We start from the raw sequence: 25,421 nt of genomic DNA, 5'->3' as shown, positions 1-25,421 counted from the left end.
GGACATCCTCCACACACTTGGCAGATCAATGCAAATTGACAGCAGAGCATCAGAAAGCTGTAGAAGTGTAATTGAAAATTGCAGCTCTCGCGTGTTTAAATTCCTTCAGGCATTTCATGGCTACCTCCATCAAATTACACCATCACACAGTTTTCAGTATTAAATCTTCCTCTCCCCCCCACAAACCGAACCCTGGACGTACAAAAATGGAAAGTTCAAACTCTCCCATATTTTATTAAATTGTGATGCTTCTGCAGACCTAATTTCTTCCAGTGAACAAATGGAAAATAAAATGTTGACTTATCAGCAGTAAAACTTGCCCTGCTCTGAACAACCAGTTTCAAACAGAGGAAAGACAATTGCAGAACATCCCAGTTTTCTCAAGGGCTTTTCAAATGTGTATATAAATAGACTGAAATCAGGAGGGAAAGAAATCTTATGTTGCTGTTGGTATTGTATTTTATGCAGAATATTTATTTTGATGCCAAAGAGGATTTTCTGTTTAGCTGTTAATTTTATTTCATATTCTCTGGTATTTTATTTCATATTTTTAGTTCACATGTCTTGATATCCGTTGTAAACATTGAATATTTGTTTAAATAAAGCAGGGTATAAATTTCCAACTAAATAAATAAAGCATTGCTCTGGATTAAGCATAGCTGAATGAGCTGGCTGTAAATTATGCTTAATTATGCTGTCAGTTTTTGTTTTTGGTAGACCCAATGTTTGCTTTTCAACAAACGGTTGGCTAGGGACTAGCTGCGTTATGGGCTTGGCCTTGGGGAATGCTTGAGAATGAGGTTTGTTTTTCTGTATTTGCTTTTTATTAGTAACGTTTTTTGATGTCTAAGAAAGGTAGGTATGTGTGTGAGCTGGGCTGGAAGGAGGCAGTAGGTGGAAGCCTGGGAGGGCATGATGATTTCTGTTGGAATCCAAGGCTGTGACTGTGCAAAAGGCAATACCTTCTTGGGTGTTAATGCTGTGAGCCCATCCCCGTGACAGGGTGAGCTCCCGTTGCTCTGTCCCAGCTCCTGCCAACCTAGCAGTTCGAAAGCATGCCAGTGCAAGTAGATAAATAGGTACCGCTGTGGCGGGAAGGTAAACGGCGTTTCCGTGCACTCTGGCACTCGTCACGATCCTCCGTGCACCAGTAGCATTTTATTCATGCTGGCCACATGACCCGGAAAACTGTCTGAGGACAAATGCCAGCTCCTTTGGCCTGAAAGCGAGATGAGCGCCGCAACCCCATAGTCGCCTTTGACTGGACTTAACTCTCCAGGGGTCCTTGATATTAGGATATAGTTCTGTTCTACCTTAAAAGGGTCAGGCATGGCTGTTGTGTACTTCCAGCACAGCCTGCTAGGAACTTCCGTTGTATGTTGCTTTTGCTATACTGCTGCTTTGCTGGACACGAAGGCAAGCAGACATGTTTTCCTTTGTTCCTGAGCTATGCTGAATAAATGCTATACATTATGCTTTCACATCTCTCTGTCCACCTCTTCTGCTGTGAGATGGTTTACACACTCTGCTGACAGAGCGTGCACGGGTCTCTAAATGTACCTGAGGCTCGTGTCACTGTTTGATGCTGTTCCAAGGAAGCCCGGCTGCTGGCCGGTGGCTGGAGCCAGCTGGAAGCCTACCTGATGCCCCCGTCTTCCCGGCAGTATCCCAACACTATACCTTTACCTTTATATCCTGAAGACACCACAGGCTCCGCTGTCCCTCATTCCATGGAAACCAAACCCTGGGTAAGTGCTTGGAACCCTTGGAAACTTGCACCGCTCATAGGTTGGGTGTCAGGGACTGGACTGGACTGAAGAGGTGGTCTGGGGATCACCCCCCTTCTCTTCTGCTTCCCTCGGAGGAGGAGGGGGAGTCAGAGGTCACCCCCCTTCTCCAGTAGTTTCAAGAAAAGAGGGAGACAGGATTGAATTACAGCAGAACTCAGAGCTGCCAAGTTATGAGGTGTTAGGAGAAGGAGATGGAGAAGGAGGAGGAGAGCTGCCAGCGGAGACGTCCTTGGAAAGCATAGAAGCGCCACCATCCCCGCGTACTCGCCGCTCAATTAGAATTCAAGAGCAAAAGACTCAATGACAATTGACTCCAGAGGCCCCCCGTAGAGCCAAGGGCTGGTTCGGGGGGGGGAGGGGGAGTTCAGAGTGAGCAACGTCACAATGGAGTTAAGGAAGAAGAAGAAGAAGAAGAAGAAGAAGAAGAAGAGTAGTAGTAGTAGTAGTAGTAGTAGTAGTAGTAGTTTGGATTTGATATCCCGCTTTATCACTACCCTAAGGAGTCTCAAAGTGGCTAACATTGCCCTTTCCCTTCCTCCCCCACAACAAACACTCTGTGAGGTGAGTGGGGCTGAGAGACTTCAGAGAAGTGTGATTAGCCCAAGGTCACCCAGCAGCTGCATGTGGAGACGCAAATCCGGTTCACCAGATTACGAATCCACCACTCTTAACCACCACACCACACTGGCTCTGGTGGTGGATTCTTTGTCTTGCACCACGGTGACTGAATAAAATCATGAAAATAAACTTTCTTGCTTCTTCCTTGCTCCTTGATGCTACCGGGAGAGGAGAGAATCCCCCGCAAGCCAGACTTTGGGGCGGTGTGCAACAATATTAATGGGTGAGGTACAGTGGGCAGATTTTTGGCTGTTGTCTAGAAGTACATACGGATACAGTCTTATGGATAGATTCTAGTGGCGTTTTTGAAATAGCTTCTTCAATGCCTGAGTCATCTTTCATATGATTAATAGCATATGTGCTTATTTTAAAATTAAGGCATTTGTTTATATATGTATATATATAATCACTCACCACATATTTGATAGTGATGAATTGCTGAGTTCAGTGACAAATTGCAGAGCCACACAAAGAACGGCAGAGCTGTGTGATAAACAGTATTCATTGTGTGCCCCTGCCTGCCTCAGCTGCACTTGCCCTATAAAAACATCCTTGCCAAGACAGACCTTCATTCTAACTTCCTGGTGCCCAAAGTCTTTTTTCCAATGCAAGCTCGATTAGCATGCATTAAGTGTGTGCCTGCCAAATTTGCTGAGAATCACAATGAGGACTTCAAAGATCAGAACTGCAGCAAACATCTGCCATAATTTAGATTTAATTTATAATTGTAACATCAAACTGATACGTGTCTGAAGTTACCAAGCCCACATCTCTTCTAGATTAAGAAGTTTCTTTAAATTTTTTTTTTAAATGTTAAACATTATAAACAACAACATAAATAAATGCACAATATTTTAGTTTAGTGTTGTATTATAAATTACATCTCATTGGTGTGTGTGTGTGTGGGGGGGGTGTAAATAGCTTTAATCCTTTCCAATGGTCCTTAGCTGTTGAAGTGCATAGTCTCTCCTACCATATGCCAAGAGGCATCAGAATGGCCCAATTTCGTCCTAGCACAAGAGCATCTTTGAAAACCATTACCGTAAGAGAGTTAGCGGCTGCTTAAAAGCAAGTGGTGCATAAGTGCATGTCTCCTATTAAAAGACAAATTCAAGGAAGATAAAGCTATCAAGGGCTGCTAGTTGTGATGGGCAAAGGGAACAACAGCAAGAGATGACTCCCCTCTTCACATCCAGCTTGTGGCTTTCTGGTTGGTCACTGGGGGATATGCTGTAAATTGCTTGAATATTTCAATATGAAATAAGAATGGATGAATCCTTCAGGTTTTGGTTCTCTCAGTTTCTCATTTTCCAACTTTATGTTTAATTTCTCCTATCCTCTGCATCAGTTTGCAAATTTTTCTTTTAAGAGTCCACATTTCCATGCATATTTCTCTTTCCAAGCCTCTTTATGCACAATTTTGCTCAATATACACATGTTTGCAAGCAATTTCTTCAATGTAACACAATTTTGTGTGTTATTTTCACCAATCTATGTATTGTGCTACATACCTTTGGTTTTTGGCTGGTAACAAAGCACAAAATTTGGAAAAGGAGAGCTGCATTTCACTTCACTTATTAGTTGCAGGTAGTGCCAGTTAGATAGACTCACATTAAAATGCAAACTGAACAAGTTTATCCCCTTCCACCCCAAATATCAAATAAACACAGACGATTTATTGAAAACAGAAGAAACATATTAGTCGAGCAGACAAACAGAAGTCATCTTAAAGCTCTTTCACTCAAGGGATGAAGTTTAAAAATGAATTGTTTCACTAAACATAGTGTTGCCAAACTTTTGTGAAAGCCTTAATGCAGCTATAAAGTGGTTTGGTGGAAAAGAAAACCCTCTAAGTAGAAGGTCTTGTAACCAATAGCTTGTATTTATTTAGTACTGAAATCCTCAAGATGTTGCTTATCATTATATTGTTTTTACTTCTTGCCTGCTGTGGGAAGCAGGAAGGTGGACTAGATGGAGAGCTTTGTTTCAGCTGCAATTTACCAGAACTTAGTTCCTGCACCTCTCAGGTGGGCGCCATTGCCATTATAAGGGAACAAGGGAGGTGTTCATAGTGAGTTCTGGCACTGACTAAATGGACTGCTAAATCTTTTTATGTTCTCTGCGTTGGTTCCCCTAAGTATGGGCATCTTCGTTGCTCCTTAATCGCAATGTTTCCTTCCTTTTACAGCAACAAAACTTTGGGGTGAATCAAGATATCGACTCACTTAATAGTTCTTATAGTGGAAAGTATAACCTTCTTCTCTTGGCTTCAGAGCATTTTCTTGTCTGGTGATAGCACATTTCATATCTCTGTGCCTTCAGAGACAGAAATTGCTGCCCCCTGCTTTTCAGTTGTTTTCAGAGGCTCAGTAAAGTTGGCTTTTTTGTTTTTGCATTGTTCCTTCCTTTGTTGCATTCAGTAGAATCTGTTGTAGGTGTTTTGGTCATGTGCTCAATTATTTGCATGTAAATTGTAGTGGTTTTAGCATGAATTGTATTAAAATCTGACTTTTCTCCAAGGAGCTCAAGGCAACATACTCACAGGGACTCTGTGAGCCAGTGTGGTGTAGTGGTTAAGAGCGATAGACCCGTAATCTGGGGAACCGGGTTCGCGTCTCCGCTCCTCCACATGCAGCTGCTGGGTGACCTTGGGCCAGTCACACTTCTTTGAAGTCTCTCAGCCCCACTCACCTCACAGAGTGTTTGTTGTGGGGGAGGAAGGGAAAGGAGAATGTTAGCCGCTTTGAGACTCCTTAAAGGGAGTGAAAGGTGAGATATCAAATCCAAACTCTTCTTCTTCTTCTTCTGTGAGGTGAGTTAGGCTGAGAAACAGTGACTGGCCCAACTAGTAAACTGAGCTAGATTGGACCTCCTAGCAGATGTCCAACATTAAAACTACATCACACAAGCTAGAAACAGAATAAAGACTTTATTGTGATGACATATAGATGTTCAGTCTGTTTCAGATGGAGTTACACTCATTCTAAAGGATGAGGTTCACTATCCTATGAATCCAGCTCTGGCATTAGAGACTCAGCTTACAGCATTTAAGCAAACACTGAACAAAGCCTAATGTTGTTATTTAAGCATCTATGCAACCGGTAGGCTTGACAAAAGCCATCCATCTTAGCATAATAAAACAACAGGTTTTGCTCCAATTTCTTCTAATTTTCTGTTTGTTCATAGTGTAGACACACAGAGACCTACATCAGGTCAGCTTTAGATGGGGGATGTAAACTTCTCTCAGTGGTTTCCTCCATTCGGGACACTGGAGGATGTTCAAGGCATTTCCTGGCTAGCAGGGATGCCAACTTTAAGAAAATAGGGGGGGGGCAGGTAAGCCCCACCCCACCTAATTGATGACATGATATGATGCACACACGCCATTTGAATAGCAGTGCCCATAATCTTGGAGAGAGGCCAGCCGCCTCAAATATTTTATTGTGGAGCCAAAGACCCTCTAGGAGTTGGCTTCTATGCTGGCTAGTCGGAGCAATCAAACAGCAATCTCTAGAGCAAAAGGAAGACATGGCCAGGCCCTGGCTGGCAGGTTTGGACACTATTCATAACACCATTAATAAAGAAATCCTTACTGCAGCATCTCACACTCAGCATACCAGCTGAATTTTGATAACAGGGATGGAGAAAAATATCAGTGTAGGAACTGGCAGTCATATTCATAGCGAGATGATTTGCATTGAGTTTAATAAAATGTTTAACAACGAGTGATCAACACTGTTTGACAGTGAAATCCATTCTGTTATGGAGTCGAAGGTAATGTTAGTTCACAGAGAATGAATACTGACTGAATTATATTAGCTAAATGGAAAAAGATGATCCCAATATATTAGTGTCAAAAACAATCACGTTAGAAAATGAGTGACTGTGGCTGGGCTGAGCAAATTTGCTCAGCCTATCACCCGTCAGAAAGCTCAGCTTTGATGAGCGGTTTTACCCTTCCAGGCCAAGCTGTGGGGGCTAGGCTCCACTGGACTACTGATGGATCGTGGGTAATAAACATGGCCTGAAAACTAATGCTAGGAGGCTGCAAGATTAATGTATATTTCAGGATGTTGTTTGCCTTTATATGTGATGTTTTCATATAGTCTTGAAGGAGAGGTGCGTGTGGAAGCCAGAACAGAGGGAAAGCCGGAAAGCCGAGCCACTTCATTGGTGGAGCTGGTTCTGCTGAGAAGCCAGTTCCACCAGGGCATCTCTTCAGGTCTTGTCCTGCAATGGCTGCAGCAAGGGAAAGAAAGAAAGCATGGTTGGCAGCTGAGAGACCGGAATGCATTTGGTTTCTATCCATGAACTGTATCTGTTCTAACTGGTTGTTATATGAACTTTGTAACTTACAAACTGGTGCTTGAGTTTGCCTTCCCCCCTCCTCACTCCCAATCCCTTTCCCTGTCATGTCATGTTTTACAGATTGTCAGCTTGTAATTCCAGATAGCTGCATTTTAGTTTACACATGGTGTGGATTAGGCAGGTGCACGCTGAAACTGTCCTGATGCTCTAATGATCCAAGCAATGGATTCAGTCCTGCTTGACTGCACCAACCTTTTGTGATCCAGTACCACATTGCTGATTCATTTTCAGCATGCTGTCTTCTATAAACCCTACCTTTTCCTCGAAAGGACTGCAGTGAAGCATTTACATATTTGTTTTGTCTTCTGCATTTGTTATATTTGTCCTTGAATTTCATTTTTTAAAAAATATGTGCCCAGCTCTGTCCTCTTTTACTGAGAGCATTTGGATTCTGTCTTCTGAATACTAAAAAGCTCTGGGGTTTTTTCTTCTTCTAAATCATCTCTTCATTTGATAGAATTTCCTAATGAAAGTAGCAGGTCCAATGTCTCTGATGGAACATTGCTGCGTATCTCTTTGATGTTGATCCATTTTTTGCTCATAATAGAGTTTTCAGTCAATTGCTTACTCATCTAGTTTTTCTATCTTCTAAAATATAGTTTCTCTTCTAAACATAATGCATGCTATCAGGACAATGCGGTGTGAACTGAACAGAATGCCTTGTTGACTTCTAGAATAATTACATTGTCCATCTAGCAAACAGAACTTTTCTCTCTCTCAAAGAAAGAAACCAGGACACTCGCTCATTATATAATACTTAATAGAACCACATTGATTGCTAAATAACCACACCACTAGGAACTTACAGATTTTCATTTGATGTAATTTATTATGTGTGGAACCTTGAAACTATTTGCATTGTTGAAAAAATTACCATTGACTTTCGTGAAGTCAAGGGTTTGATTTTGATAGATTAAACTACTGCCATTGGAGGAAAATATCTTCCAATTTCATAGAGACAAGATAAGAGGCTACGCAGTTAAATAGCAGAGAAAATGGGGGAAATATTGTTTGCCACTGTTATTCCAGCACACCTCTACTTTTCAGATACTTTCTTCCCAAGATTATGCAGAGAATTGGATTCTGTTCATTTACAGTGTGCTATAATTAGCATTATAATTAAAATAGTGATAGTTCTGACAGCTTCCTGATACATTTTGAAAAGCCTAGAAACAAATACAACGGCTGCTGTCACAGTACAAGGTGTAAAACTCCCACACACCTTATTTATTTATTTCCCCACTCCTCCTAATTCTGTTTTGTTTACAAAAAATAGCATTTGTGATTAGGCTAATAAAATTAATTGGGAATATTCATTTTAGATTGTCCACCCCTTTCTCATAAAACCCTCTAGTTGCAGCAAAGGTATCAAGATGATAATAATAAAAAGGTGTCCTGGAGAAGAAATTTATGTGAATATTGTGATTTGTAATAATGGTCAATTCAGAGATGGGTCATCTTCAACTTGTTAAAGGTCCCTTTGTGTGTTTTCCTTGGCGCAAGGGGTCAACTCCATGAAAGCTCTCCCCTCAAAGCTCATGGTTATAGTCCTCGATGTGAGGAAGGAGCTGGGAAGCACAAGGCCACTTGGGTATCACATAATTTCATAAAATACTTGGCATTAAAAACAAAACATGTCAGTGTGAATCCTGCATGCAGTTTTGAGTTGCCACTGTTGCATGATCATTTCAGATGCGTGCGAGTCATTTATAAATGAGGAAGAATTAAAATGAATTAGCTCTTTCAGAGATGGTATTTTGGAAGGTGTTCAGCTAGCAATATATTAGCAGGACATATTCTCAAACTGCAGGTTGAAATACTGAGTAGCTCAGTTCAGCTGGAACTCTACAAAGTAAAGGTAAAGTCCAGCCAAAGGCTACTATGGGGTTGAAAATGAGATGAAAGCTCATCTCGCTTTCAGGCTGAGGGAGCTGGCATTTGTCAACAGACAACTTTCCGGGTCATGTGGCCAGCATGACTAAACCGCTACTGGCACTGTGACAGAAACCAGAGTGCCCGGAAACGCCGTTTACCTATTTGTCTACTTGCACTGGCGTGCTTTCGAACTGCTAGGTTGGCAGGAGCTGGGACAGAGCAACGGGAGTTCACCCCGCCACAGGGATTCAAACCGCCGACCTTCAGATCGGCAAGCCCAAGAGGCTCAGTGGTTTAGACCACAGCGCCACCCACGTCCTCTGGAACCCTATATTCTCCCCAAGACTGTACATGCAATTTGGCTTTGCTCTGAGCCACTGAAGCTTCATTCTTTTCAACAGAGAAGGGGCCTGTCTGGGAGCACCCCTAGTATGTTGAGTTGCCATCTAAATTCCATCCTTTGACCCAATAGGAACAGAAGAAAGGAGAGAGCCTTGAACCGGCGAAGTTCTGGTGGGGGTGGGGAAAATATATTGGCATTTAACTGTAATTGATTGTTCTACTGAGATTAGAATTGTAGAATTCTGAATTTAAGCCTCCATTTATCAGACAAAAAGCTAGTGGGGTGGAAAGGAGCCAAGTAATTACCTCAGCAACTCATCTGTCAAACCTTTCACAATACTTCAATGAGGGTTTACTGAGAAAAGATTCCATCACACAGCAAATGAATAATTCCAGCACGGGGGAAGTGGAGCTTGTTGGGGTGAAACTACAATTTACATGGCTGCATTTTGAACAGCTTGCGGTGCCATACATAGGTTGCTTTGCGTCCTTACATGACTAATCAATCCAGACCTACGTTCTGAATGAAATATTAGTCACGATAATGCCTAATCTCCTATGCTCCCATGGAACTGTCGCTAGATGCGGAGGACAGTCTCTGTTTCCTGGTACTATGGTCCCATTTATCTATTTACTTGTTTAAACCATGCATCAATGACACCCATCCCAGGTCTGTAGAAGTTAAACTCCATGTTGGGGTGTGTGTGGCTTTATCTTGTCTCTAATGCCATATAATGCAAATGAACCCACGTGGGGCTGGAGGTGCTGGCTGTCAATTCATATGCTGCACATGCCTTGCTTTTCCAAACAGCGCTGGACAAGAAATTGCGAAGTGAATGAATGCAGCGCCCCGAAGATGGAGCAGAATTTCAGCAGGGAACATTACTGCAAAAGGAAAGGGGTAGGTAATTTCAGCCAATTCTCCCGGCAGCTTCCTGTGCCCCTTCTCCGGAAAAGGTGCTACAAAAGGTGGGGGGACCCTCTGTTCGTGGAGCTTCCCAGTGGATAGGTGCCCCCTTGTGTAATTGGAACGGCTCCTCTGGATCAAATCCTACAGAAGTACAGAGAAAATTAGCTGTGCTTAAGTCCCTATTGAAATCAATAGAACAAGTCAGCTGCTACTAATTTAGGTCCCATTAATTTCATTGGGACTTAAGTTGGACTAACTTTTTTTGGACTGAGGCATGGTTTTTGAGCTTAACTGATATCCTGAGGTTGTACAATTACCCAGTGCTTTTTTTCCTGTGGGGTACGCAGGGGTACGCATACCCCTAAACATTTCGTGAATCTAATGGGAGAAGTAACTAATTTTTTTAAAAAAAATACCGTATTTTTCGCTCTATAAGATGCACCAGACCATAAGACGCACCTTGTTTTTGGAGGAGGAAAACAAGAAAAAAAAATATTCTGAATCTCAGAAGCCAGAACAACAAGAAGTACCGCTGCGTAGTGAAAGCAGTGATCCCTCTTGCTGTTCTGGCTTCTGGGATAGCTGCACAGCCTGCATTCACTCCAAAAGACGGACACACATTTCCCCTTACTTTTTAGGAGGGAAAAAGTGAGTCTTATAGAGCAAAAAATACCGTAGTTTCTTCTCTAGCACGGTGAACCATCAGTTCCCTTGAATAGCATGGTGAATCGTCAATTCTGTTGCTACCCCTGATGGCGGCCTCATTTCCTGTCACGGTGTTTCCTGAGTCTTAGACGGAAGCAAGTGTTTAATGTGTGAAGCAATGTGGAATGTGGGTGTGTGGTATTTTTCCAGATTTGAACAATAAAATGGTGATTTTCTTGAGTCAAAATGAGAGTTACCCCTAAACATTTCTTTGGGGGGGGGGGTGGAAGCACTGGAATTACCCAAGAAATGAGATTCTTAAGTTTTCATTGAATAAGGTTTCTGGTTGTCATAAATACGGAGAAAGGCTTCAGTAATGTACCCCAAAAGCTTTGCTTCCACTGGTGCTAGTTGGGAGTGGACATCCACATTTAGCCACCTCCTGAGGATTTGGTTGGCCTCCAGAATAGAATGGGGTTTAGTGCAAAGGGCAGCAACAGCTGGGTGGAACTAATGACTGTAAAGTACTCTGACGTGAGTGAGCAAAAGCACTTCTTACTACAGTAGGAATAGGGTGGTCCTGCAGATGTTGCCAGACTCCAACTCCCATAAGCCTCAGCCAGCTGAACCAATGGTCAGGGATGATGGGAGATGGTGTCCAGGAAACACTTCTGTTCACTTACCCCTGTACTGAAGCAAAGTCACCATAGGATACAACTCAATGCATTCCTCAGCGTGTTTTCTCGGAAATAAGTCCTTCTGAATGCAAGACTCTCATAACTCTGTTTAGTACTGAGACCTAGCATTCCCATTAGGAAATCTTTTCGCCATGATATTTAAATAAATCTTGCTCTGCAAGCCATATTTCTGAAATCCAGAGCCTGCACATAAGCATTTCCGTGTATTTGCAGAGTTTCTGAAAGCTTCCAGAAGTGCCTGAAGGGATGCTTATGCAATATAAATAAAGATGGCAACGTAGCAGAGAAATTATGGCAGAAGCCTGAGGGTTTACTCGAATCTTTGTTTCCAGCTGACTTTTGAACAGCATCCTAAAGAAATGATTTTTTAGAATCCTATGTTGAACAGAAAGAAAACACTCCTCAGCACCCTTTGGCAATCCACGTTTCACCATTTCCTGTTTGACCTTCGTTCTCAGTCCATTTGGGGAAGGGCAGTAGACAAGTGGGAGAGCATCTGTTTGGCATTCAAAAAGTGCCATGTTCAGCATCCTCAGGTAAGGCTGGAGTGTCCCCTTCCTGAAACCTCAGAGAGCTGCTGTCTGTTAGTGCAGACAACATTCAGCTAGCTGGACCAGTGGTCTGACTCAGTATAAGGCAGCTTCTGGTGCTCCTATTACTCTTGTGAAAATCCATTTCACTGGTGCTTGGACAAGGACAGTTCCCAAGAACTTGTACTGCACACTGCCTTCGACCATGCAGCAGTTGACAGCTGATTTTGCCCAGTATTTATAATTGTTGGTACACTTCAGCCACGTACCGTTCACCTTTACCAAAGACCAGTCCAGCTGGTGATTATATGGGTGCTGTAAACCAGAGCTTTCCAAACTGTGTGTCGTGATACATCAGTGTGCTGGAGGCAGTGTGTAGGTGTTCCACTCCCTGCACTTCTCCCCTAGCTGGAAAGGGGTTAGTTAAACCTCTGGTTTGCTAGTAAAACTGAATTCCTGTTTTGTGAAATGACACATGTCTAAAATGTATACCTGAAGGAGCGTCTCCACTCCCATCATCCAGCCTGGACACTGAGGTCCAGTGCTGAGGACCTTCTGGCAGTTTCCTCGCTGTGAGAAGTGAGGTTACAGGGAACCAGGCAGAGGGCCTTCTCGGTAGTGGCGCCTGCCCTGTGGAACGCCCTCCCAACAGATGTCAAGGCAATAAACAACTATTTTACTTTTAAAAGACAACTGAAGGTGGCCCTGTTTAGGGAAGTTTTTAATGTCTGATGCTGTATTGTTTTTAATATTCAGTTGGAAACTGCCCAGAGTGGCTGGGGAAACCCAGCCAGATGGGTGGGGTATAAATAATAATAATAATAATAATAATAATAATAATTATAAAAAGTGTGTCACCAAAGTGAACATTTGGAAAGTTCTGCTCTAAACAATTGCATGATTATGTCCTGCCACATATTAGATTTAGGTAAAATGGACTTCTCACTCTTTCCATGCAAGGAAGTAGCATCCGGAGAAAAATAGTTGTCACATCGGTAGCAATTGTTTCTTAAATATAGCTGTAGTGATATTACCAAAGGTCTGCAATGAGAGATCAATATCCTATGCAAACAGATATTTCTTTGAAACGTATCTGAGACATTCTTTCCATGCTGAGCTTTCACTCTTTAAAAGGATAACACTTCCAGTAAAGGTTCTGGAGGGATGTGATAAGGGAAACAAAGTGGGAATTTTCGTTTCTTGCCCAGAAACATTAAACATCCCATGTTGCTGTCAGAACAAAGTTAAGATGTAGACAGATATCCATGACTTTAAAAATACAGTGTGAAACTACAGTGTGATAAGGATAGTTCATTCTTTTTGCAATCTCCTGTACAAATCCTCTCATTTGATAGGAATCTAACAACAGCACACAACAATACTCCTGTGCTTGGTGTGATACAGAACACATTTCCAAAGTGTGGATGCAACTATAAGAAGAAGAAGAATATTTTTTAATCTAATCCTGGTCTTCACTAATTTACAAAAGACAGAGAGACTCACAGTACAATCCTAACCTTGTCTACTCAGAAGTCAGTACTACTGAATTCAATGGGGCTTACTCCCAGGTTAGCGGGAATAGGAGTGCAGCCTCGTTTAATGAATGAACCCTATTTCTCCCATTGTTCAGGAAGCATTTCATATATTTTGAGCAAAGTGATTAAAAAACCCCCAGACCTGAATGACTTTCTTGGGACATTTTTATTGATGATGTCTGGTCAGATTAGTGACAGTTTTCATAATTTGTGGCTTACCAATAGATCTGCTTTGACTGTGTCATTTCCTTAAATGGGTTTACGACAATCAGCTTTGGAAGATATGGAGGAAAGCTGCATAATCCCAAAGAGGATTTAGGGCACAGGATGTGGTTATATTGTTAAAACTCAGCTGGTATCACCTGTGCCTGAACCCCACTTAAAGTGTGGACAGAGCTAAACTTGAGCGCTTTTGACTTACCTGTAGACAACGGATCTTAACAGGTCAGCAGCAAAACCTATATAGAGATGTTAAAGCTTTAATGTATGCCAAAGCAATTTCAGCCCCTGCCCAAGCTTTGTAGTTGACTTTTATTACCAAACTTGTACATCAGGCCATGTTTTATTTATCAGTACCCATGACTAGTTTTACTTACATGTATGCCCCTGATTTTATTGTCTCTGCTACAGATTTTGCTTCCAGTTTATTCTATGCATATTTTCTATTTTCTGCTTTTTTAAAAGAGCCAGTGTGGTGTAGTGGTTAGAGGGTTGTGGCCCATATTCCAATCCCCACTCAGCCATGGAGTTTACTGGGTGACCTCTGTCCAGTCATTCCCTCTCAGCTGAACCTACTTCACAGAGCTGTTAGGATGATAAAATAGAAGAGTGAGGACCATGTTTGCCGATTTGAACTTCTTGGAGGCAAGTTAGACTATAAACATAGTGTTGCATCCAATTAAGTCTTACCCCACATGGGCCCAAGTTAGTTGTGTCTATTAATTTCCATGGGTCTATTTTGAGCAGGACTAGCACAGGAGATGGTGCTGGAGGTGCTGGAGGAGACTCTTGAGAGTCCCATGGACTGCAAGAAAATCAAACCTATCCATTCTTAAGGAAATCAGCCCTGAGTGCTCACTGGAAGGACAGATCCTGAAGCTGAGGCTCCAATACTTTGGCCATCTCATGAGAAGGGAAGACTCCCTGGAAAAGACCCTGATGTTGGGAAAGATGGAGGGCACAAGGAGAAGGGGACGACAGAGGACGAGATGGTTGGACAGTGTTCTTGAAGCTACAAACATGAGTTTAACCAAACTGCGGGAGGCAGTGGAAGACAGAAGTGCCTGGCGTGCTCTGGTCCATGGGGTTACAAAGAGTCGGACATGACTAAACAACTAAACAACAAAGCACAGGAGAAAGTTCATTGTAAAACAACAACAACAAACAAACAACTAAATAAGTCGTACCTTGGAAGTTGAATGGAATCTGTTCTGGAAGTCCGTTCGACTTCCAAAACATTTGGAAACCAAGGCGCAGCTTCCGATTGGCTGCAGGAAGCTCCTGCAGCCAATTGGAAACCGCAGAACCCGCATCAGATGTTCAGGTTCCGAAGAACATTTGCAAACCAGAACACTCACTTCTGGGTTTGTGGCATTCGGGAGCCAAAACATTCAACTCGTAAGGCGTTCAACTTCCGATGTACGACTGTATATATTTCATGTTGTGTTGGTTTTTTCCTTTTTGTGAAAACTTTTACATGAAAAATGGTTTAAAGTTCTTTTTTAAAAATAGTTTAAAACAAGAGAAAAGGCTGTGATGGCAACTTGAGCATTCTTCTAAGAAAGAAAAGTTTAAACTTTTCTAGCTGCTAATATGAACAGACACTGCAGCGCCATTTGAGCAATTCTGCAGAACGGCTGAATATCTGTCACTGTGCTGCCCTTGTGCTCTGTTGAGCATCCCTGCTCAGGAGCTAGGCCCTTTGAGCTAAGCACCCATAAGCACAGCAGAGAGCTGGAGGGAGTTCCAAGAGGGCTTTTGAGGACCTCTGGGAAACTCTGGACTCTGTTAAGAAGAAAGTGAACTTTCATTTGGAAGTGAAAATAAGACATTTTGGAGAGGACTTTTGGCCTCAGTGTGGCTGAAAGTCCTTACCTGTTGACACACAGAAGCACACTTACACTGCTGTGGAAAGCTGAGAAAACCTATCTGGTTGAGGTGACTATTAGATTGGCATCATTATCATCATCATCATTATGAATTATTATTATTCTGGATGACGCAACTCACAACATAAAAATAACAAAATGAAAACATGAAATAATAATAAAACAAAAACAAAACATAAAACCCCCTACCAAAGACATATTTAAAAGGCCGTAGGATGTTAATCAGCTAAGCACCTGGTGACTTGCATCCATGAATGGCCAACCTGGTGCAGCAGTGCCACATTGCAGTGCACTGCATTGCCACACTGCCATCTCCCAACAATGGTGTCACTGTCTTACCAAGAAGAGACAGGACTGATGTTGGGGCTGTGCAGGAACACCAAAGAGCCAAAAAATGACACACTTTCCAGCCTTCCCATATACCACCCTGACCTCACCACCTCCCTTCTCTTCCAAGTCCTGAGCTTGAACTGTGTTTTAGTGTGAATGATAGCCCACCTAGATATATCTTGGTGATTTTTGTCATGCAGTTTTTGTGTGTGGTATATATCAGCCTCAAATAACTAGCATGCTTAGTTCTAGTTAATGTATGAAGGGGTTAAGACCACAGAGTAAGCTATTTTGCCATACTCAACCTATGTCAGACCCAGGGCTTTTTTGCAACCAGAACTCCATGGAACTGAGTTCCAGCACCCCTTTTGTGAGTTCCGGCACCTCTTTAGGTGGCTGCGGGCCATTGTGGCCATTATGGTGCTCTGTATTGAACAATGGAGGCTCTGGATCTCACAGCGATTGGTGAGGCGCTGCAACAGCGGAGGTCAGTGGCGTAAGGTGCTGTGATTGGCGGTGGGGTGCATAAAAAAAGCTGAGCAACTATTGCTGGTTAGCAAAGCACTTTATTAGCTCTCTTCCACCATGTGAATCCGACTAGAAAGGACATCTGGGTTGATCTGCAAGCCCAGACCGCATGTTTAGAAATATTTTACCAACTTTTGAAACTAAGATGGAATCTACACATGTATAAATGCCGTTCTGAAACTGCTTTTTTTTAAAAGCATTTTAAAAAATACATTGAATTTTCCATAGTGCTCACCATCGCCATTCAGTGTCATTATGTATACTGCACTTAAAACACACGTAACACGTTTATTTGCAGCTATAAATTGTGCTGCCTGTGGGAGGCAGAAGGGACATTCTTTCACCTATGGTGGACCTGCCCAAAAGTGAAGGCCTTCTGGGAAATGATTTATAATGAACTGAAAAAGGTATTTAGATATACCTTTCCCAAGAAACTAGAGGCCTTCCTCCTGGGCATGGTGGACCAGAAGGTGTCAAAGAAGGATAGAACTTTGTTTATGTATGCAACTACAGCAGCAAGAATTCTCATCGCGAAGCACTGGAAGACACAAGATTTACCCACACTGGAGGAATGGCAGACGCAGTTGATGGACTATATGGAATTAGCTGAAATGACTGGCAGAATCCGAGATTTGGACGAGGAAACAATAGAGGAGGACTGGAAAAAATTTAAAGACTATTTGCAAAAACACTATAAGCTGTATGAATGTTAAGATTGTGCACGATTAGGAAATGTTATGCTTTAGCAATTTGATTAAGTAAATGGTAAAGTAAGTGATAACAAAAAAGAGGAGGCAATATGAAACAAACATATTATGTTTATTTTAAAGGTACTAAAATTGAGTTACAACATTTTGAACTTGGAAACATAATAATTGAAAGTTACAGTAAGGTATGAAACAAGGTAACAAATTGCTGATACTGTTATTATTAAGAATGCAGATCTGGAAGATGTGGGGAGGTCCAACTGGCAGTGGTAAATTATGGAAAGTTGAACTGTTATATATCTATTCTTTTCTTTTCTGTATTTTCATTATTTGTTTCTTGTTTTTTATTTCTGTATGCTCTTGAACTTATGAACCTATGAAAAGAAACGCAATAAAAAATATTATAAAAAAAATAAAATAAATTGTGCTGCCTGTGTTGGACAACCAACTTGCTGCTGTATGGACAACCCCATGAATCCGACCTGAAGCGTTTGTAACTAAAAACCCTTTTTTATTTACCAAACTGTATAGTATTTTCCCTGTGCTAAAGGGAAAGAAAGAGGAAGCTTTGGAAGCAACTTAGAGATATTTTAAAGTTTTAATGGTCCATTTCCACACTCTTTACTTTGCTGCATGTTTTGTGATTTTAAATTTCTGCTAGGGCTGTCTTACCAGAGAGTACCTGCCCAAAAATATGGATCTAGGCATCCAGGGAATTATTATTTTATTATTACCAAATGATAACTAAAACTGACAGCTTTTAGTGGAATGGGTCATGAGATTTATTCCAAAGGCTTAACTGAAACAAAGGATTTCTACGATCTGAAGAGAAACCAGAGTGTGTGCTTAACTGAAACTAAAAGAACATTAGTCACCCTAGAAGTCAATGGACTGAGAGGTCAAGAATTAACATTGCCTATGGTATATAGGCAATCCACTTGCACTGCATTCTGGCACTTGAATCAATATGAACCTTACAAGCAAGGCACCAGCTCTATGAATCATGTTTGCACTTCAGAGCTATAGGACATCTTAGAAGAGGAAGCAACAGAGACAAAAGAGCGTCAACACCTAGATGGGGTTCTGAACCTTAGCCCACATTATTTGGCTCAGCCATCAAGTTTCATCTGAACATGTTAAGAGGTAAGGGTTCAATTAATACACAAAATCAAATGTGTGATAACAAGTAATTTTCAACTTTGTCAGTTCTTAATTATTTTTCCCCATCAGCAATTGCACAAGTGAGAAATTATTTTTCTTCCTGCACAGTGAGGCTTTGATTTTATTTTTTGCATTATAACAGCAATCCCCATATGTGTTTGATAAACTGCTTTGGAAACTCGGGGGAGATGGGCAAACATAAACTTTCTGTTAAAGACAGAAAGCCTGGATGAGCATATGAGAATTGAGTTGGAAGCATTTGGAAATACAAAATCATCTGAATTGCATCTGGACAATAGAAAACTTGAAGACAACTTTGGAGTCACTATACCATGTCTTCAATAAATCCCCCTTTGCAGGCCTTGTTAAGATTTGGCGAAAGGCAGATTCAAAGATTTCACTTTTTGAAAGTCCCAAATTCTAAACAATAATACTTCAGAAAATAGTGCAGTGTGACATTTGCCATGGGACCAAAATAACATTTGCCATGGGCACCGTGGGCACTACTTCTGCATGTATGCTACTAAAATGTGTCACAAATACATACATGTGGCCTCTCTTTTCTAAGACATATTGGGACAATTTGTTAAACTAAGAGGAACAAGGTAGGCTCCTTTGATGAATTGTTTAGAAACAAACTGACATCAAATGAAGAAAGTCAATGGTCCAAGATTTGTTTAAACATTAGTGCAACCATATACCATAAAACCATCAACTTTTAGGCATATACCATACTTTTCTGTCTTTTTGGGGGGACTCAAATTTAAGAAAATGGGGGGAGATGGCAGATTTGTGGAGCTTTTTTTGTGGAAGATTGCCCAGAGTTGTTGAGCTCTTTGGGGGGGGGGGGAATTATCCAGGGTTGTTGAGCTTTCTTTAGGGGGGTTGCCAAAAATTGCTCACCTGCCCATGTCGCAGAACCCGCCTTCCATCTGTCACATCACCGGCAGAAGCTGCCAATCGCCTGCCCAACTGCCAGAGCGTCAGCCAATCAGCACCACCCACTGACACAGCAACCAATAATATGCACAACAGCCATGGCAGCAACCAATCAAACGTGCACCCTATGCACTACCCATGTGTAAGATAACCCCACTTTTTAGCATGATTTATTAAAATAAAAAAACCTAGTCTTATACACGTAAATGTATGGTACTTAAAGCTGGTTCAACTATGAAGATCTGGATTTTTAACCCTCATTTTTTGAAATAGTGCAACAATTATATTCGTGTGTTTTTGTATACAGATATTATTACTGCAGCTAAATGCCCAATTTCTTAGCATGTTCAAAAAGTAGGTTTGTCCAATTGCGCAAATGTTTGAGGCCTGAACAGTGACAGCAGTGGTTTTAGTTCTCTCACAAATTTGGATAAAAGTAAAGTATTCAGCTTATGAATCAGTACTTTCACAATCATTTTGGTCACATGAGTGTTGATTTGATGCTGTGTTATGCAAACCTTTCATGAGCACTTGCACAAATTCCCTTATGTATACTGAAACTGACAGCAGCCACAAGTAGGCTATTTTTAAGTGTATTCCCTGAATCTGAGTTTGTATTCCACTGCCCTCTTCAGGAAGAAGCACAGTAGCACAAGGATAATTGGTGAAAACAGAAGAAAAAATCCTCACAGCTGATAAAAGTGGTCTCTGGTCCACGAAAACACGTCATAATAATTTCTTAGTCTTTAAGGTTTTGTTAGTTTAAACTGCAACAGACTAACACAGACTGGAAACTGACAAGAACAAGACTTCCTTCCGCTTTTGAACGAGCATGTTGTCTGCATATAGTTGTGGTGATCATATACAGTGAGGGGGAGGAAGTATTTGATCCCCTGCTAAATTTGCCCGTTTGCCCTCTAACAAAGAAATGACCAGTCCATAATTTTAATGGTAGGTTTATTGTAGTTGTGAGAGACAGAATAACAACAGGAAAACCCCCAGAAACCCAGAAGACAAAAGTCAGAGATTGCTGTGCATTATAATGAGTGAAATAAGTATTTGATCCCTTTGCAAAAGATGACTTAGTACTTGGTGGCAAAACCCTTGTTGGCAATTATAGAGGCCAGACGTTTCTTGTAGGTGGCCACCAGGTTTGTACACATCTCAGGAAGTATTTTGTCCCACTCCTCTTTGCAGATCCTCTCCAAGTCAGTAAGATTTTGAGGCTGATGTGTAGCTACTCAAACCTTCAGCTCCCTCCACAGATTTTCAATGGGATTAAGGTCTGGAGACCAGCTAGGTCACTCCAGGACCTTAATGTGCTCTTGAGCCACTCCTTTGTTGCCTTGGCCATGTGTTTTGGGTCATTGTCGTGCTGGAATACCCTTCCTCGACCCATTTTCAATGCCCTGGCTGGGGGAAGGAGGTGCTCACCCAAGATTTGATGATACATGGTGCTGTCCATCGTCCCTTGGATGCAGTGAAGGTGTCCTGTCCCCAAAGCGTAATATGTCCCCCTCCATGTCTGACGGTGGGGATGGTGTTCTTGGGGTCGTAGACAGCATTCCTCCTCCTCCAAACACTGTGAGTTCAGTTGATGCCAAAGAACTCAATTTTGGTCTCATCTGACCACAACACTTTCACCCAGTTCTCCTCTGGGTCATTCAGATGTGCATTGGCAAACTGCAGATGGGCCCATACATGTGCTGTCTTGAGCAAGGGGACCTTGTGGGGCTCTGCAAGATCTCAGTCCTTCACGGCGTAGTATGTTACCAACTGTTTTCATGGTGACTATGGTCCCAGCTGCCCTGAGATCATTGACAAGTCCCCCACCCCCCCGTGTAGTTCTGGACTGCGTCATCACCGTTCTCCTGATCATTGCAACTCCACGAGATGAGATCTTGCATGGAGCCCCAGACTGAGGGAGGTTGACAGTTATTTTGTGTTTCTTCCATTTGCAAATTATTGCACCAACTGTTGTCACCTTCTCACCAAATTGCTTGGCAATAGTCTTGTAGCCCAGTCCAGCCTTGTGCAGGTCTACAATCTTGTCCCTGACATCCTTGGACAGCTTTTTGGTCTTGGTCATGGTGGTTACTTTGGAATCTGCTGGATTGATTGCTTCTGTCGACAGGTGTCTTTTGTATAGGTACTGTAACGAGCTGGGATGACAGGTAAGACCTCTCCCTTACAGCAGGTGCTTCTAATCTCAGCTCGTTACATACAGTGAAGATACCAGGTAGCCTGACATTTGGCTGGTTGATAGGGGATAAAATACTTATTTCACTCATTATAATACAACACAATTGAATTTCTCCCCAATCTCCAGGAGAGGGTCTGTGGTCTGAGGAGAATCTTGAGATAGAGTCCTGGAGGTATGGAGGGAATTAGCAATGTTTATCGGCATTCCATCTCTTTGATCCTGCTAGAAGAAGCTCAGTTTACCATATATACTCGAGTATAAGACGACTTTTCCAGCACATTTTTTATGCTGAAAAAAAAACCCCTCAGCTTATACTAGAGTGAGGGTCCCTGTCTGTGGCTGTCAGCGGTGGCGGTGGAGGAACGAGTTGTTCTTCCTCCGCCGCTGCTGCCACCAGCCTCTGCCTCTCGGAAGCACCCTAGGTAGGCAGGGGGAAGGGAGGGGCTAGGGGAGAGAGAAGCCCCCTCTACCATGTGTGCATGCATGCGCACATACACGCACTCCAACCCACCAGGAGGTTTGTGGTGTGGTGAACCGGCTTATACTCGAGTCAATAAGTTTTCCCAGTTTGGGGGCGACAAATTCGGTGCCTCGGCTTATATTCGGGATGGCTTATACTCGAGGATATATGGTATTTTCTTCATTTTTGTGTGTGAAAACTAGTATTTTAATATATTTCTGTGTAACAAGAGTGGAGGTGGTGGTAGTACTACTAAATAATAATGATAATACTTAAACCATAGGCAACTTAATTGTTGAAGAATAGCTTTTTGCACAAATGCAAGGAAGTCACTGGGCTTCAGACTTGTCGGGCTTCTTGAATAACCAACTGTGTGATCCTATAAATGTGGGACCTGTGTGGGACCTTAAGTCACATGAATTCAGTGGGACATGTTCTGATGTTTGTACGATTCACCCTTGAGTCACATGCAAGGGGGAAGAACACCAGCATGTGCATGACCAATTCTTTACATTTTTAAGACTGGTCAATAACATCACATATTCAGGTGCACACAGACATATTTACAGATAAACTCCAGATCCTGGCAATGATTTCCCAATGTGTTCAGTCAGTGGACTGTGCCAATTCCTTAAGTCATCTGTGTTATATTACTGGAAAGGAATTGCTGAGATGGCCTAAAGTGACACCAACCAAGGATGCCATGGAAACGAAAGGAAGCAACTTCTTTTCCTTGCTGATGCCATTTGCCATAAACAGCTTATGAATAGCCAAAACCGCTCTCTCTTTACTATGTATACCTGAGGTGCTTTCTAAATTGTCTGATTATAGCTTGCAGGGTGGATCATTTATTTATTTGTTTGTTAAATTTCTATAAAGGTTAAAAGGTAAAGGACCCCTGGACGGTTAAGTCCAATCAAAGGCGACTATGGGGTTGCGCGCTCATCTCGCTTTCAGGCTGAGGGGGCTGGTGTTTGTCCACAGACAGCTTTCCAAGTCATCTGGCTGCAATGGAAGCCAAAGTACACAGAAATGCTGTTTACCTTCCCACTGTAGCAATACCTATTTATCTACCTGCACTGGTGTGCTTTCGAACTGCTAGGTTGGCAGAAGCTGTGACACAGCAATGGGAGCTCACCCCATCGTGCAGATTTGAACTGCTGACCTTCTGATCAGCAAGCCCAAGAGGCTCGGTGGTTTAGACCGCAACATCACAACACATCCTGTTAAATTTCTATACCACCCTTCATCACAAGATCTCAGGACACTTCACAGAATGAAATACAAGATAAAAGCATAAGTTTTAAAGCAAAACAATGACAAAAAAAAATACCCCCCTTTCCCCCAGACACATTTAAAAGGCTGTAGAATATTAATCAGCCAAAGGTCTGGTTGAAGAGGAATGTTTTCATCTGGCACCTAAACATATACACCATACTTTTCTGTGTACAGTGGTACCTTGTTTTGAGTCTGGGATCCGTTCTGGAGCCCTGGACTCTCCATGAAAGGGACACGCGACAAAGCGGTGCTCAGCGGTTTATGCTTTTGCGCATGCGCGGAGCATGATTTAGTGCTTCTGCGCATGCACGAGCAGCAAACCCAGAAGTAACCCATTCTGGTACTTCCAGGTTTGCCACGGACATTCGCCGAAATGGACGGTCGACGGGGCAGATGTTTGTGGAGGTATTACTGTATAAGACCAGGTTTTTTTTACTCTAAAATAAGGTTAGAAATCGGGAAGGCATCTTACACATGGATAGCGCATATGCGCATTTTCTTAAATTGGAGTCCCCAAAAGTAGGGGGCTTCTTATAGATGGGGGCGTCTTATACATGGAAAAACACGGTAATGAAGGAGCCAGGTGAACCTTCCTGGGGAGAGCATTCTACAGTAACTAGTTGTTCTGCCCTACAGATGTTATTCATTCATACAGCCTGTAAGGTAACATATGTCAATTTTTAATGCTTTTGTTCCTATAAGTAGGTTCAAAACTCCAGGCAAGCTGTATGTTCATTGGAATTCTTTTTTGCCTTCTGTCAATTTTCTGGTAGCTTTCTTCTTGTAGAACCACTCACTTTTGGAATTTGTATGAAACATCTGAAAACACACTTTTTAAAATCATGATCTTGATTAGCAGGTAGATTTTCCTGCATTTATATTTACCTCCAGTGATACAAGATACATCTCCAACAAGCACCCCCTACCATGAATATTACAAGTCCTCTTTTTGATTTTGCGTATCTTCTCTTTGTAATATTTTTTTGTAAATATTTTTTCCCAAAAATAATAATGATCAATAAAATAAGCAAACAAAAATCAAACCACAATCTATCATTTATACTTCTAATAAATAATCCTACTATTTTACAAACATTCTTTAAACCTCAAGACTTCCTTCCACCCCCTCCTACTGGTTCTTTACATCTTACATCAGTCTCTGCATTTTGTTATTTTTATCTACTTGTTACACCTTTATATTCTCTAATACTTTACTACTTACAAGTGCTTAATTTAACCTGCCAATGTACCAATTGTTTACAGTATTTCTGCACATACACAATAAATTTTTCCCATTCTTTTTTAAACTTCTAATTGTCAGAGTCTCTGAGTTTTGCCACCAGTTTTGCCATTTCTGCATCGTCCATAAGTTTTATTTGCCATTCTTCTATTGTTGGCAACTGTTCTTCTTTGCGTCTTTGGGCTAGCAGGATCTGGGCTGCTGTTGTGGCGTACATAAATAATTTCTTCTATTCTTTGGGAATTACTGTTCCTATTACACCTAGTAGAAAAGCTTCTGGTTTCTTTGCAAAGGTTAGTTTAAACATTTTCTTCAATTCATTATATATCATTTCCCAGAAGCTTTTAATAACCTTGCATTCCCATCACATATGATAAAATGTACCCGCTATCTTTGTAATAAGTCACAGCATCAAGAGTTTTATTTGTTAGACTTGCATATCATTGTTGTATTGGAGACTTTTGAGTGATATGCATAGAGCATTACAGGGATAGTCAAGTTGTGGTTTCCAGATGTTGCTGGACCTCCCATCATCCCTGACTTTGTCAGCATTACAGACACATGCCCTCCAACATCATTTCTCTGATGAAAATAGGGACCTTCTTTTCTATTATTATTATTATTATTATTATTATTATTATTATTATTATACCTTGATTTGCAAGCAGTCTGGTTTACATACATTTTGGATTACAAACACATCAAACCCGGAAGTGCATGTCCCAGTTTGCAAACTTGTTTTGGATTACAACCCATTTTTTTGGGATTACGAACAAATTTTTTGGGGAGGCCCCATTGGCGAAAGCATGCCTTGGGTTACAACCTGTTTTGGTTTACAAACGGACCTCCGGAATGGATTATGGTTGTGAACCAATGTACCACTGTATTATTATATCCTGCCCATCTGGCTGGATTGCCCTAGTCATTCTGGGCTGTTTCCAACATATATAAAAACATAATAAAACAATGAACATTCAAAAACTTCCCTATACAGGGCTGCCTTCAGGAGTCTTCTAAGGCTGTATAGTTACTTATCTCCTTGACTCGGGGATCTCATGACTCCAGGCCCTCCAACATTTCTCCGATGAATATAGGGACGTCCTAAGCAAAAGCAAGACATTCGGGTATCTAATCAGGCTTTTGCAAATCCCAAACT

This window comes from Podarcis muralis, chromosome 10, assembly GCF_964188315.1.
Source record: "Podarcis muralis chromosome 10, rPodMur119.hap1.1, whole genome shotgun sequence".
Classification (NCBI taxonomy): Eukaryota; Metazoa; Chordata; class Lepidosauria; order Squamata; family Lacertidae; genus Podarcis; species Podarcis muralis.
This window is presented reverse-complemented; position numbering follows the sequence as displayed.